The following is a 13,508-nucleotide window of genomic DNA, read 5'->3' as shown; positions in this document are numbered from 1 at the left end:
GAAGATTGGCCAATCACAATGTCAATTTCCACACATGTATATCTGCCTTCAGGGTTATATTGAGAGAGTGATCATAAAATACAATTCAATAGAATACTTTATTTTGCAATCAAAGAGTGCTGGTTTATTTACATTGTAAACTGCACAACAGTACTATTTTAACTGTACTCTGCTGAGCCTATGGTTAGTAACCAATATAGCTACGGCCTTCCTCTCTGTCTTTCACTCCTAGTGTGATGCAGGGCATGTCTTTGACTGGTTGGTGAGAACCCAGTGTGTGCTGGGCTGCCTGGCTGGAGGGTGAGAACCCAGTGTGTGCTGGGCTGCCTGGCTGGAGGGTGAGAACCCAGTGTGTGCTGGGCTGCCTGGCTGGAGGGTGAGAACCCAGTGTGTGCTGGGCTGCCTGGCTGGAGGGTGAGAACCCAGTGTGTGCTGGGCTGCCTGGCTGGAGGGTGAGAACCCAGTGTGTGCTGGGCTGCCTGGCTGGAGGGTGAGAACCCAGTGTGTGCTGGGCTGCCTGGCTGGAGGGTGAGAACCCAGTGTGTGCTGGGCTGCCTGGCTGGAGGATGAGAACCCAGTGTGTGCTGGGCTGCCTGGCTGGAGGGTGAGAACCCAGTGTGTGCTGGGCTGCCTGGCTGGTTGGTGAGAACCCAGTGTGTGCTGGGCTGCCTGGCTGGAGGGTGAGAACCCAGTGTGTGCTGGGCTGCCTGGCTGGAGGGTGAGAACCCAGTGTGTGCTGGGCTGCCTGGCTGGAGGGTGAGAACCCAGTGTGTGCTGGGCTGCCTGGCTGGAGGGTGAGAACCCAGTGTGTGCTGGGCTGCCTGGCTGGAGGGTGAGAACCCAGTGTGTGCTGGGCTGCCTGGCTGGAGGGTGAGAACCCAGTGTGTGCTGGGCTGCCTGGCTGGAGGATGAGAACCCAGTGTGTGCTGGGCTGCCTGGCTGGAGGGTGAGAACCCAGTGTGTGCTGGGCTGCCTGGCTGGTTGGTGAGAACCCAGTGTGTGCTGGGCTGCCTGGCTGGAGGGTGAGAACCCAGTGTGTGCTGGGCTGCCTGGCTGGAGGGTGAGAACCCAGTGTGTGCTGGGCTGCCTGGCTGGTTGGTGAGAACCCAGTGTGTGCTGGGCTGCCTGGCTGGAGGGTGAGAACCCAGTGTGTGCTGGGCTGCCTGGCTGGAGGGTGAGAACCCAGTGTGTGCTGGGCTGCCTGGCTGAAGGGTGAGAACCCAGTGTGTGCTGGGCTGCCTGGCTGAAGGGTGAGAACCCAGTGTGTGCTGGGCTGCCTGGCTGGAGGGTGAGAACCCAGTGTGTGCTGGGCTGCCTGGCTGGTTGGTGAGAACCCAGTGTGTGCTGGGCTGCCTGGCTGGAGGGTGAGAACCCAGTGTGTGCTGGGCTGCCTGGCTGGAGGGTGAGAACCCAGTGTGTGCTGGGCTGCCTGGCTGGAGGGTGAGAACCCAGTGTGTGCTGGGCTGCCTGGCTGGAGGGTGAGAACCCAGTGTGTGCTGGGCTGCCTGGCTGGAGGGTGAGAACCCAGTGTGTGCTGGGCTGCCTGGCTGGAGGGTGAGAACCCAGTGTGTGCTGGGCTGCCTGGCTGGAGGGTGAGAACCCAGTGTGTGCTGGGCTGCCTGGCTGGTTGGTGAGAACCCAGTGTGTGCTGGGCTGCCTGGCTGGAGGGTGAGAACCCAGTGTGTGCTGGGCTGCCTGGCTGAAGGGTGAGAACCCAGTGTGTGCTGGGCTGCCTGGCTGGAGGGTGAGAACCCAGTGTGTTCTGGGCTGCCTGGCTGGTTGGTGAGAACCCAGTGTGTGCTGGGCTGCCTGGCTGGAGGGTGAGAACCCAGTGTGTGCTGGGCTGCCTGGCTGAAGGGCCCGAGGCCTGGGACTGCATTCAGACTGCATCCATTCCCTTACAAAGAGCCATTTATTAGGTGGCCAAGCTGAATAGCTGTTTTCAATGCTCAGCCACAATCTCTCATAGTCCCTTTGGAGAGCATCCATGAGTCTCTCTCTCTCTCTCTCTCTGAGTATCTCTCTCTCTCTCTCTCTCTCTCTCTCTCTGAGTATATCTCTCTCTCTCTCTGAGTATATCTCTCTCTCTCTCTCTGAGTATCTCTCTCTCTCTCTGAGTATCTCTCTCTCTCTCTCTGAGTATATCTCTCTCTCTCTCTCTCTCTGAGTATCTCTCTCTCTCTCTCTCTCTGAGTATCTCTCTCTCTCTCTCTGAGTATCTCTCTCTCTCTCTCTGAGTAGCTCTCTCTCTCTCTCTGAGTAGCTCTCTCTCTCTCTGAGTATCTCTCTCTCTCTCTCTGAGTATCTCTCTCTCTCTCTCTCTCTGAGTATCTCTCTCTCTGAGTATCTCTCTCTCTCTGAGTATCTCTCTCTGAGTATCTCTCTCTCTGAGTATCTCTCTCTCTCGCTCTCTCTCTCTGAGTATATCTCTCTCTCTCTCTCTGAGTATCTCTCTCTCTCTCTGAGTATCTCTCTCTCTCTCTGAGTATCTCTCTCTCTCGCTCTCTCTTTGAGTATCTCTCTCTCTCTCTCTCTCTCTCTCTCTCTGAGTATCTCTCTCTCTCTCTCTCTCTCTCTCTCTGAGTATCTCTCTCTCTCTGAGTATCTCTCTCTCTGAGTATCTCTCTCTCTGAGTATCTCTCTCTCTCTCTCTCTCTCTCTCTGAGTATCTCTCTCTCTCTCTCTGAGTAGCTCTCTCTCTCTCTCTGAGTAGCTCTCTCTCTCTCTGAGTATCTCTCTCTCTCTCTCTGAGTATCTCTCTCTCTCTCTCTCTCTGAGTATCTCTCTCTCTGAGTATCTCTCTCTCTCTGAGTATCTCTCTCTCTGAGTATCTCTCTCTCTGAGTATCTCTCTCTCTCGCTCTCTCTCTCTGAGTATATCTCTCTCTCTCTCTCTGAGTATCTCTCTCTCTCTCTGAGTATCTCTCTCTCTCTCTGAGTATCTCTCTCTCTCGCTCTCTCTTTGAGTATCTCTCTCTCTCTCTCTCTCTCTCTCTCTGAGTATCTCTCTCTCTCTCTCTCTCTCTCTTTGAGTATCTCGCTCTCTCTCTGAGTATCTCTCTCTCTCTCTCTCTGAGTATCTCTCTCTCTGAGTATCTCTCTCTCTCTCTCTGAGTATCTCTCTCTCTCTCTCTCTCTCTCTAAACCTATCTTCGTGCTTATGAAAGATGTGGGTTGTTTTGGGGTTGTTTCTGTTTTTTAAAGTTGTGTTGGTGTGTGTATAAATAAAATGTGGTTAAGAAGCTTCCTATTCAACTCCAATGATCCGCTATTCCCAAGTGTTACTCTGCTGCGATGAATTGGACTTGCTAAGCAGCCTGTTGTCAGCATAACAGTATGTCCTTCCCCTGCTCTCAATGGCTTTGCATTGCCATGGACGGTATGTCAATTTGAGACACAGAGTAGAAACCACTGTCTGTTACTTACTGATACATGGAGGTCTAGCTATTCCATGTCCACTCTTAAACCATATTCAGCAACAGAATATAATTCACATTTCTCCATCTCTGCTGTTCATTGAGCTGAGCAGCGCACCTGTTGTAAGGTTTCCCATCGCCCTCTGTTGGAGATGGAAGCAGTAGCTTTCACTAGGTGATATTACACATTTTGGCTTTGATTAAAACAGTGACATCACGAAGTCCTTCAACATGAGCAACGTGTGTGTTTTTTTTTTAGTTCGCGTTGATTTAAAAAAACAAACAGGAATAGCCTAGGGCTACAATGTTGTCCAATGTCTTCTAGACGCAAGATAACGTGACAGTTTGGGAAAATGTGGAGAAATGTCAACACGTGTTTGGCTGCTGGCTGGGTGCAGTGCTTCCACCAAGACCTGACATATAGGCGACATAAACTTCTTCTATTCCAGTATTGTACCGTGAGGGACAGACTCATTGAATAGAGACAGACAGACACAGGCCTAAATAAAGGCTATATTATTTAGATTAAAAACAATAAACTGAATTTAATAAACTCACCAACTCCGATTTTTTCCTCTTCCGTCGGGATCCACATGATCCTGGTGAAATTCCAGGTAAACCAAGCACGGGTTCGCCGTTATCATGGAAAAAGGACCGGGAAAAGTTGCATAAACCGCTCAGATCCACGGAAATATATCACTGCGTCTCAACGCCTGCAAATAAAAGAAAACCAAAGTGGAATGTGCGTTCATATTTCGCCTCTCAAACGACGCATTTTCTGTTCCGGTCCTCAGTCAGTGCATCTTGCTGTCATACAACAACGTTGACTCAGTCTATCGCAGTAAGTGCTCGGTTGTTATCCTATCCGGCTGAGGCTGCCTCGTCACTTCTGTGCGAATCTCCCAACTCTATCAATGCAGCCGTAGCATCTCCCGCGGTCCACTGCCAGGATGGAGAGAAACCACGTTATTTATTTATTTCAAACCTCCGGTACACAGCTACACAGCAGGCTCATTTTCTGTCTGTCGATCCCAAACTCGTTTTTGAGTCGGATAAATTGATAATACATGCGTTAAAACCGTCCTATATCGCTATGGAATAACCAGTCGAATATTTGAAGACCACGGAGGGTGAATGTCGCAACAGCACTGAGAGAGAGAGAACGAGAGAGATGTCCAGTTGTTTACGATGTAACTGGAGTGTGTGAACGGGATACTCAATGCAGTCACCGCTGCGCCATCTTTTAGCCTATCCACATAACGCAAATTGCCAAATAGTTCATCCTTTGATGGGACACAGATGGGGCATAGAGACAGTTGGCATACCTTAACCTAGATCTCTCTCCTCTCCTGGCTTTAGTTCCTATAAGGAGCTTTGGTTTGGGATGTGTTATGTGGTGTTGTTTTGTCTCTCTCTCTGATCTGTGTGTGTGTGTGTGTGTGTGTGTGTGTGTGTGTGCGTGTGTGTGTGAAAGAGAGAGGTGCCAGCTGATGCTGTCCAAGTTGTTGTCCGTTACATCAATCACAGAACTAAATGGGTGCTGCAATGGCATTTCTATTGAAGGCCTATTACCTTACAGAAAAATCCCATAATTTCACCTGTGGAAAATCACATGATTTCACCTGTGGCAAATCACATAATTTCACCTGTGGAAAATCCCATGATTTCACCTGTGGAAAATCCCATGATTTCACCTATGGAAAAAAACACATAATTTCACATGAATTTTCACGTTCCTTTACATGTTTTCACGTAAGGGTTGGTAAGGGTCGGTAAGGGTCGGTAAGGGTCGGTAGGGCTGGTAAGGGTCGGTAAGGGTCGGTAAGGGCTGGTAAGGGTCGGTAAGGGTTGGTAAGGGTTGGTTCAAGATGAAGAAAGACCTTGGGAAAACAAGCTCTGTAGACCAATCTGTGTCTCAAATTGCATCATATTCCCTATATATATATATACTTATTTTGATCAGAACCCTATAGGCTCTGGTGAAAGTAGTGCACTACACAGGTAATAGGGTGCTATATGGGACATGATCTGTCTTTCACAGACACAAACAGCATCGGCAGAAGATGTAGAGCCAATGTACTAATCGCGTTCCCATAGTAGTGTACTAATCCTGTTCCCGTAGTCGTGTACTAATCGTGTTCCCATAGTCGTGTACTAATCGTGTTCCCGTAGTCGTGTACTATCGCGTTCCCGTAGTCGTGTACTATCGCGTTCCCGTAGTCGTGTACTAATCGCGTTCCCGTAGTCGTGTACTAATCGCGTTCCCGTAGTCGTGTACTAATCGCGTTCCCGTAGTCGTGTACTAATCGCGTTCCCGTAGTCGTGTACTAATCGCGTTCCCGTAGTCGTGTACTAATCGCGTTCCCGTAGTCGTGTACTAATCGCGTTCCCGTAGTCGTGTACTAATCGCGTTCCCGTAGTCGTGTACTAATCGCGTTCCCGTAGTCGTGTACTAATCGCGTTCCCGTAGTCGTGTACTAATCGCGTTCCCGTAGTCGTGTACTAATCGCGTTCCCGTAGTCGTGTACTAATCGCGTTCCCGTAGTCGTGTACTAATCGCGTTCCCGTAGTCGTGTACTAATCGCGTTCCCGTAGTCGTGTACTAATCGCGTTCCCGTAGTCGTGTACTAATCGCGTTCCCGTAGTCGTGTACTAATCGCGTTCCCGTAGTCGTGTACTAATCGCGTTCCCGTAGTCGTGTACTAATCGCGTTCCCGTAGTCGTGTACTAATCGCGTTCCCGTAGTCGTGTACTAATCGCGTTCCCGTAGTCGTGTACTAATCGCGTTCCCGTAGTCGTGTACTAATCGCGTTCCCGTAGTCGTGTACTAATCGCGTTCCCGTAGTCGTGTACTAATCGCGTTCCCGTAGTCGTGTACTAATCGCGTTCCCGTAGTCGTGTACTAATCGCGTTCCCGTAGTCGTGTACTAATCGCGTTCCCGTAGTCGTGTACTAATCGCGTTCCCGTAGTCGTGTACTATCGCGTTCCCATAGTCGTGTACTAATCGCGTTCCCGTAGTCGTGTACTAATCGCGTTCCCGTAGTCATGTACTAATCGCGTTCCCGTAGTCGTGTACTAATCACGTTCCCATAGTCGTGTACTAATCGCGTTCCCGTAGTCGTGTACTAATCGCATTCCCGTAGTCGTGTACTAATCGCGTTCCCGTAGTCGTGTACTATCGCGTTCCCGTGGTCGTGTACTATCGCGTTCCCGTGGTCGTGTACTATCGCGTTCCCGTGGTCGTGTACTATCGCGTTCCCGTAGTCGTGTACTAATCGTGTTCCCGTAGCCGTGTACTAATCGTGTTCCCATAGTCATGTACTAATCACGTTCCCATAGTCATGTATTAATCGCGTTCCCATAGTCTTGTACTAATCCCGTTCCCATAGTCGTGTACTAATCGCGTTCCCTTAGTCGTCTACTAATCGCGTTCCCATAGTCTTGTACTAATCGCGTTCCCATAGTCTTTTACTAATCACGTTCCCATAGTCTTTTACTAATCACGTTCCCATAGTCATGTATTAATCGCGTTCCCATAGTCTTGTACTAACCCCGTTCCCATAGTCGTGTACTAATCGCGTTCCCTTAGTCGTCTACTAATCGCGTTCCCATAGTCTTGTACTAATCGCGTTCCCATAGTCTTTTACTAATCACGTTCCCATAGTCTTTTACTAATCACGTTCCCATAGTCATGTACTAATCGCGTTCCCATAGTCTTGTACTAATCCCGTTCCCATAGTCGTGTACTAATCGCGTTCCCTTAGTCGTCTACTAATCGCGTTCCCATAGTCTTGTACTAATCGCGTTCCCATAGTCTTGTACTAATCGCGTTCCCATAGTCATGTACTAATCGCGTTCCCATAGTCTTGTACTAATCCTGTTCCCATAGTCATGTACTAATCCTGTTCCCATAGTCATGTACTAATCGCGTTCCCATAGTCTTGTACTAATCGCGTTCCCATAGTCATGTACTAATCGCGTTCCCATAGTCATGTACTAATCGCGTTCCCATAGTCTTGTACTAATCGCGTTCCCATAGTCTTGTACTAATCGCGTTCCCATAGTCTTGTACTAATCGCGTTCCCATAGTCTTGTACTAATCGCGTTCCCATAGTCTTGTACTAATCGCGTTCCCATAGTCTTGTACTAATCGCGTTCCCATAGTCATGTACTAATCGCGTTCCCATAGTCTTGTACTAATCGCGTTCCCATAGTCATGTACTAATCGCGTTCCCGTAGTCGTGTACTATCACGTTCCCATAGTCATGTACTAATCGCGTTCCCATAGTCATGTACTAATCGCGTTCCCATAGTCTTGTACTAATCGCGTTCCCATAGTCTTGTACTAATCGCGTTCCCATAGTCTTGTACTAATCGCGTTCCCATAGTCGTGTACTATCGCGTTCCCATAGTCGTGTACTAATCGCGTTCCCGTAGTCTTGTACTAATCGCGTTCCCGTAGTCATGTACTAATCGCGTTCCCGTAGTCGTGTACTATCACGCTCCCGTAGTCGTCTACTAATCGCGTTTCCGTGGTCGTGTACTATCGCGTTCCCGTAGTCGTGTACTAATCATGTTCCCGTAGCCGTGTACTAATCGCGTTCCCATAGTCGTGTACTAATCGCGTTCCCATAGTCGTGTACTAATCGCGTTCCCATAGTCATGTACTAATCGCGTTCCCGTAGTCGTGTACTAATCGCGTTCCCGTAGTCGTGTACTAATCGCGTTCCCGTAGTCGTCTACTAATCGCGTTCCCGTAGTCGTGTACTAATCGCGTTCCCGTAGTCGTATACTAATCGCGTTCCCGTAGTCTTGTACTAATCGCGTTCCCGTAGTCATCTACTAATCGCGTTCCCGTAGTCTTGTACTAATCGCGTTCCCGTAGTCGTGTACTAATCGCGTTCCCGTAGTCGTCTACTAATCGCGTTCCCGTAGTCGTCTACTAATCGCGTTCCCGTAGTCGTCTACTAATCGCGTTCCCGTAGTCGTGTACTAATCGCGTTCCCGTAGTCGTATACTAATCGCGTTCCCGTAGTCTTGTACTAATCGCGTTCCTGTAGTCATCTACTAATCGCGTTCCCGTAGTCTTGTACTAATCGCGTTCCCGTAGTCTTGTACTAATCGCGTTCCCGTAGTCGTGTACTAATCGCGTTCCCGTAGTCGTGTACTAATCGCGTTCCCGTAGTCGTGTACTAATCGTGTTCCCGTAGTCGTGTAATAATCGTGTTCCCGTAGTCGTGTACTAATCGCGTTCCCGTAGTCGTGTACTAATCGCGTTCCCGTAGTCGTGTACTAATCGCGTTCCCATAGTCGTGTACTAATCGCGTTCCCATAGTCTTGTACTAATCGCGTTCCCATAGTCTTGTACTAATCGCGTTCCCATAGTCGTCTACTAATCGCGTTCCCATAGTCTTGTACTAATCGCGTTCCCATAGTCTTGTACTAATCGCGTTCCCATAGTCTTGTACTAATCGCGTTCCCATAGTCTTGTACTAATCGCGTTCCCATAGTCATGTACTAATCGCGTTCCCATAGTCTTGTACTAATCGCGTTCCCATAGTCTTGTACTAATCGCGTTCCCATAGTCTTGTACTAATCGCGTTCCCATAGTCTTGTACTAATCGCGTTCCCATAGTCTTGTACTAATCCTGTTCCCATAGTCTTGTACTAATCGCGTTCCCATAGTCTTGTACTAATCGCGTTCCCATAGTCATGTACTAATCGCGTTCCCATAGTCTTGTACTAATCGCGTTCCCATAGTCTTGTACTAATCGCGTTCCCATAGTCTTGTACTAATCGCGTTCCCATAGTCTTGTACTAATCGCGTTCCCATAGTCTTGTACTAATCGCGTTCCCATAGTCGTGTACTAATCGCGTTCCCGTAGTCGTGTACTAATCGCGTTCCCGTAGTCTTGTACTAATCGCGTTCCCGTAGTCATCTACTAATCGCGTTCCCGTAGTCTTGTACTAATCGCGTTCCCGTAGTCGTGTACTAATCGCGTTCCCGTAGTCGTGTACTAATCGCGTTCCCGTAGTCGTCTACTAATCGCGTTCCCGTAGTCGTCTACTAATCGCGTTCCCGTAGTCGTGTACTAATCGCGTTCCCGTAGTCGTATACTAATCGCGTTCCCGTAGTCTTGTACTAATCGCGTTCCTGTAGTCATCTACTAATCGCGTTCCCGTAGTCTTGTACTAATCGCGTTCCCGTAGTCTTGTACTAATCGCGTTCCCGTAGTCGTGTACTAATCGCGTTCCCGTAGTCGTGTACTAATCGTGTTCCCGTAGTCGTGTAATAATCGCGTTCCCGTAGTCGTGTACTAATCGCGTTCCCGTAGTCGTGTACTAATCGCGTTCCCGTAGTCGTGTACTAATCGCGTTCCCGTAGTCGTGTACTAATCGCGTTCCCATAGTCTTGTACTAATCGCGTTCCCATAGTCTTGTACTAATCGCGTTCCCATAGTCGTCTACTAATCGCGTTCCCATAGTCTTGTACTAATCGCGTTCCCATAGTCTTGTACTAATCGCGTTCCCATAGTCTTGTACTAATCGCGTTCCCATAGTCATGTACTAATCGCGTTCCCATAGTCTTGTACTAATCGCGTTCCCATAGTCTTGTACTAATCGCGTTCCCATAGTCTTGTACTAATCGCGTTCCCATAGTCTTGTACTAATCCTGTTCCCATAGTCTTGTACTAATCGCGTTCCCATAGTCTTGTACTAATCGCGTTCCCATAGTCATGTACTAATCGCGTTCCCATAGTCTTGTACTAATCGCGTTCCCATAGTCTTGTACTAATCGCGTTCCCATAGTCTTGTACTAATCGCGTTCCCATAGTCTTGTACTAATCGCGTTCCCATAGTCTTGTACTAATCGCGTTCCCATAGTCATGTACTAATCGCGTTCCCATAGTCGTGTACTAATCGCGTTCCCGTAGTCGTGTACTAATCGCGTTCCCGTAGTCGTGTACTAATCGCGTTCCCGTAGTCGTGTACTAATCGCGTTCCCGTAGTCGTGTACTATCACGTTCCCGTAGTCGTGTACTATCACGTTCCCGTAGTCATGTACTAATCGCGTTCCCGTAGTCGTGTACTAATCGCGTTCCCGTAGTCGTGCACTAATCGCGTTCCCATAGTCTTGTACTAATCGCGTTCCCATAGTCGTGTACTAATCGCGTTCCCGTAGTCGTGTACTAATCGCGTTCCCGTAGTCGTGTACTAATCGCGTTCCCGTAGTCGTGTACTAATCGCGTTCCCGTAGTCGTGTACTATCACGTTCCCGTAGTCGTGTACTATCACGTTCCCGTAGTCATGTACTAATCGCGTTCCCGTAGTCGTGTACTAATCGCGTTCCCGTAGTCGTGCACTAATCGCGTTCCCATAGTCTTGTACTAATCGCGTTCCCATAGTCGTGTACTAATCGCGTTCCCTTAGTCGTCTACTAATCGCGTTCCCTTAGTCTTGTACTAATCGCGTTCCCATAGTCTTGTACTAATCGCGTTCCCATAGTCTTGTACTAATCGCGTTCCCATAGTCTTGTACTAATCGCGTTCCCATAGTCTTGTACTAATCGCGTTCCCATAGTCTTGTACTAATCGCGTTCCCATAGTCTTGTACTAATCGCGTTCCCATAGTCTTGTACTAATCGCGTTCCCATAGTCTTGTACTAATCGCGTTCCCATAGTCTTGTACTAATCGCGTTCCCATAGTCTTGTACTAATCGCGTTCCCATAGTCTTGTACTAATCGCGTTCCCATAGTCTTGTACTAATCGCGTTCCCATAGTCTTGTACTAATCGCGTTCCCATAGTCTTGTACTAATCGCGTTCCCATAGTCTTGTACTAATCGCGTTCCCATAGTCTTGTACTAATCGCGTTCCCATAGTCTTGTACTAATCGCGTTCCCATAGTCATGTACTATCACAATACAGCAACGACAAGTATAATCATTCAAAAGTGAAGTGAAATTGTCAGATTCCAGACACCCAAAGTCACAGACTGTTCTCTCTGCTACCTCACAGCAAGCAGTAGCAATGTTTTTATTTCACCTTTATTTAACCAGGGAGGCCAGTTGAGAACAAGTTCTCATTTACAACTGCGACCTGATCAAGATTAAGCAAAACAGTGCGACACAAACAACAACACAAAGTTAGACATGGAATAAACAAATATACAGTCAATAATACAATAGAACAATCTATATACAGTGTGTGCAAATGAGGTAAGATAAGGGAGGTAAGGCAATAAATAGGCCATAGAGGTGAAATAATTACAATTTAGCAATTAAACACTGGAGTTATAGATGTGCAGATGATGAATGTGCAAGTATAGATACTGGGTTGCAAAGGAGCAAAAAAAAATCATAATAATAAATAACAATATGGGGTGAGGTAGTTGGATGGGCTATTTACAGATGGGCTGTGTACAGGCGCAATGATCCGTGAGCTGCTTTGACAGCTGATGCTTAAAGTTAGTGATACACCAAGTCTGGAACCAACAGGACCCTGAATAGCCTCTATCCCCTAAAGCCATAAGTCCGTTAAATAGTTAGTCCCGATAGCTATTGGTTAACTATTTAACTATCTGCATTGACTCATCACATACGCTGCTACTGTTCGCTATCTGTCACTTTATTCCTAGTTGTTATTCCAGCGTACCCCTGCACATCGACTCAGTACTGGTACCCCGTGTATAGAGCCAAGTTATAGTTACTGAATGTGTATCTATTATTAATTTCATTATTACATGTTTCTATTTTTTTCTCTCTCTCTCTCTCTCTCTGTGCTGTTTGTGATTGACCCGTAAGTAAGCAGTGTGTGTCACTGTTAGTCCACACCTGTTGTTTACCAAGCATGCGACTACTGAAATGTGATTTGTTTTGTGTTGAGGTATTAACGGCATCCTAGATTCTATTCCGTGTGATTTGGGCTGCTGGTCTGGAATAAACCACTTCATGAGGTAACCGTGGTGATCAAGCCGGCTCATAGCCTGTGACAAAAAAAGAGGGGACACGAACAACAGGTATAGGCCAATTAAAAGTGTTCTTTATTATAAACAAAACTATTAACTTTAAACTAAGAAAAAGGAATGAGGTGTGGAAGTGTCATAATGTAAGGTGTATGTAAAGTGCATGGATGCGTGAATCTGTGTGTGTGAATATGACTGAGTGAAAACTATGCAAAACTACAAAGGAACAAACAAAACAGGATCATACCTGGAGGAGCAGAGAGAGAGAGAGAGAGGTGATTAGTGAAACAGTTTATAAATACCCTGAGCCCAGGTGACTCCAATCACTAACGACCCTCGTCTTCCTGCAGGAGGAACCGCCCCCTGCACTGCAGAGGAGGAGCCGTGACACCATGGTGATCCAAAGGACACCTGCTGCATCTGGGAGGGTCGGTACTGATTGGACATTGTGTGCCTTCTGGTTTCTCTCTTTAAAAAAAAAAAATGTTTTTATTTATTGTAAATTTAACCTTTATTTAAACAGGCAAGCCAGTTAAGAACAATTTCTTATTTACAATGATGGCCTACCGGGGAACAGTGGGTTAACTGCCTTGTTCAGGGGCAGAAGAACAGATTTGTACCTTGTCAGCTCGGGGATTTCATCCAGCAACCTTTCGGTTACTAGCCCAACGCTCTAACCACTAGACTACCTGCAGCCTCTTCATTAAAACACCACATACTCTGAATATGAATCTCAGCATAGATGACACAACACCTGGTGGCATTCAGAATATTCCTTTTGTGTAACACTTCTACTGCATGTATAACACTTTAGAACATGTTATTAGCATGTACTAACCTTCGATAATGTCTTGTAACAAGGCTTATAATATGTTGCGTCTCAACATTGTCAACGGACTCAAACTTGTCTGTATTTAGTCAGGATATTTAGTCATGTGATTTCTTTAGTTGCTTTAACGTTGCAATGCATCGGACAGTAGCTCTCGGGTTGATCATGACAACTGCGAGGCCCTCTGTACTGACACCAGTCTCGGCAGATGCTGTCCATGTAGGTTTCATGTGCTCTTCCAGGAGGATTTCGCCCACAAGATAATTTTCCCCTAAGACACTGATCTTAGGTTAGTTTTGC

Source organism: Salvelinus namaycush, unplaced genomic scaffold, assembly GCF_016432855.1.
Source record: "Salvelinus namaycush isolate Seneca unplaced genomic scaffold, SaNama_1.0 Scaffold13, whole genome shotgun sequence".
Taxonomy (NCBI): domain Eukaryota; kingdom Metazoa; phylum Chordata; class Actinopteri; order Salmoniformes; family Salmonidae; genus Salvelinus; species Salvelinus namaycush.
Note: the sequence above shows the minus strand (reverse complement) of the source record.